Source organism: Mus caroli, chromosome 2 (assembly GCF_900094665.2).
Source record: "Mus caroli chromosome 2, CAROLI_EIJ_v1.1, whole genome shotgun sequence".
Lineage (NCBI taxonomy): Eukaryota > Metazoa > Chordata > Mammalia > Rodentia > Muridae > Mus > Mus caroli.
This window is the reverse complement of record NC_034571.1, coordinates 155,949,419-155,952,254: the sequence shown is the minus strand read 5'-3', so window position 1 is coordinate 155,952,254 and position 2,836 is coordinate 155,949,419. Positions and strand designations below refer to the sequence as shown.

At 43.1% G+C, this 2,836-nt stretch overlaps 1 protein-coding gene across 1 annotated transcript in view; it reads right to left on the bottom strand.

The window, feature by feature from the left end:
- Window positions 1–2,836, bottom strand: part of Stk4 (serine/threonine kinase 4) — an 83,407-nt gene that overhangs the window by 38,527 nt on the left and 42,044 nt on the right. The window lies entirely within an intron of this gene.

Below are 2,836 nucleotides of genomic sequence, written 5' to 3'. Positions count from 1 at the left end.
CATACACACACACACATATATATACACTCACACACACACACACATATATATATATATATATATATATATATATATATATAAATACATACATACACACACACACACACAAGTTAAGGACAATCCTTCCACTTGTGAAATATTATGTAATCTGCTGCTGCTGCTAAGGATCCAAAGCAAAGCCCTGTGCATACCAGGCAAGTATTCTCCCACTGAACTCTAGCCTTATATAACTTTTTTACGTAACTTTTATATAACACACACACATACACCCATAGCCTTATATAACTTTTTCTATTTCTTTTCATTTGTATTTATTTGTTTGTTTACTTATTTGAGTCAGGGTCTCACTTTGCAAATCTGGCTGGCCTGGAATTTACTACGTAGACTAGGCTGGCCACAAACTCAGAGATTCCCCCTGCCTCTGTCTTTCAAGAGCTTGGATTAAAGGCATGTAGCACCATACCTGGCCCATAAATAATTTTAAAATATTATTTACAAATGACTTATATGGGATATAATACCATATGTACAGCATGAGCTGAGCTCTGTAAACTCCGACACACAGGAGAAAAGTATCCCAAACAGCTAAGTGACTCTTCTCAGACATTTGTGTTCTTTCTCCATCACCCATGTCTGCCACTGCAAGGTACTACCACTGCTATGCTGCGGCTTCCTTCTTACAGGGGATTTCACACAAGGAAGACATGACGCACTATTGTCTTGTGTGTTCTATAGATACTACAAGGTGCTTCTGAGGTTTGCTTTGTTAGTTTTCAAGCTTCACTCTTACTGCATACTGAAGTACTACAAGAACTATAATAATAAAACAAGCTTGTAAAACTGTGACACGGGACTTGCTGAAGAGACAAGAAGCCATGTTCTGTGCTCAGTTCCTTCGTCTGGGAAGTCAAGAGGAAGGACAGGCTGTGAAACAGCTTCATAGCAACCCTCACCTGATCCTACCCGTGAGCACGGACTATCAGAACCCAGTGCCAACCAGCCTGGAGCCTGCTGAGCCGGGACAGAACACAGTAACTATACAAAACACCCTAGGTTCCCCAGGCAGCTGAGCAGACCAGAAAATCTAGCAAGTTCAAACTACCACATAGCTGTCTGGGAAAAGATTACAGTGGATATGTACCTCACTCCCAAACAAAGAATTTCCAAACTGATAAACAGTAACTGCAAAACCAGACTGTAAATTCTAGAGGAAAACATGAGAAGACACTTAAAGCCCAGTTCTGGGGAAGGCTTTCCAATGGCGACAGACAGACAGACAGGAAGGGACGGACGGAGGAAGAGAGTGGACGGAGGACGGACGTGTGTGAAAGAGCAGCACAGATTTTAAAATTATTAAATAGTATAAGACACATACTTTATAAGCCAAACTAAAAAATTCTGAGAAGTGTTTGCAACAAATACCATAAAATGTTTTAAAGAACTTCATTTTAAAGATTGTAAGGCTACTTTGTGAATCTGGGGAACAATGAGATAAAGACTGTAGCACACAAAACTACCCAATGGTCCTTATAAAGGTAAAGAGAAAGGCTTTCACTCACTTGGAAGAGAAACTTAAATTAAAGCCACATGAGGTACCATGCTTAACACTGTAACTGGCAGAACTTCAAAGCCAATCATGCACCCTGGGTAAGGTGGTGGGGGTCAGCCACTCTCTCTGTGGCTGAATCAACTGTACAGTGTGCTACGGCTGTCAGCGGGACTGGCGGAGTAAGTATGATCAACAGTCTGTAGTGCGGAGTCTCAACGAGAGCTCTGAACATGAACTTTGTTTTTAAAAAGGATCCTGCCGGGCAGTTCTGATTCGCGGACACCAAAGCCACAGCACCTGCACACCGATGAGCGGAGTTCCCAGTGCAGGTCTAATGTGTGGAAAGAAAACAAACAAACAAACAAACAAACAAACCTCCTCTACTGGAAAAAGGGCAACAGCAAAGTCTAGGACTAAGGAAAAGAATGATGAAGTGAGCCTCCATCTCTTTTTTTTTTTTTTTTAAAGATTTATTTATTTATTACATGTAAGTACACTGTAGCTGTCCTCAGACACTCCAGAAGAGGGTGCCAGATCTCATTACGGATGGTTGTGAGCCACCATGTGGTTGCTGGGATTTGAACTCTGGACCCTCGGAAGAGCAGTCGGGTGCTCTTACCCACTGAGCCATCTCACCAGCCCCGAGCCTCCATCTCTTTAGGCAGGGGAGTAGAGGCCAATGCACCCCACAGCCTCATCAGAGAGGCTTCCTCTTGCAGTAGATGGTGATTAACCCCGACTGGACAACAAGCACCTTCCAACAGAACAGGGCTGACAGACAGATGAACTCGCATAGGCTATTACAGCACACACAAAACACCAGCACAACGTCTCACCGACAATCTAGACGTCATTGCAACTGAGAGTTCCTATGAAAGGGAAAAATCTGTTTCCTTCCGTGGAGTGACACTGGCTCTACCAATTACTCTCTAGGCGGCTTGCTGCTCACACTCAGGAGTAGTTGGCCAAAACAAAATGGACTCCATAATTGACTGGGGTGTGTGTGTGTGGCATGTCACACCTGCAGGTTTTTAAGAACTTTAACCAATAAACATGCCAAAGTGGACAGGTGTTCAACTAGAAGGCCTCAACCCTACACAGAGAGCTATAGGCGGCAACTTAGGGATCCTACGAGGGGAGACACAGTCTCCTCAGGGAAGAGTACAACTGGCTATCCAGTATCAAAGGGTCATCCCTGCGGCATACAGACGAGTGGCACTATACAGGCGGAGCAGGTTGTATATTTAGGAACATTTTTTTTTTTTTTTTTTTTTTTTTTTTTTTTTT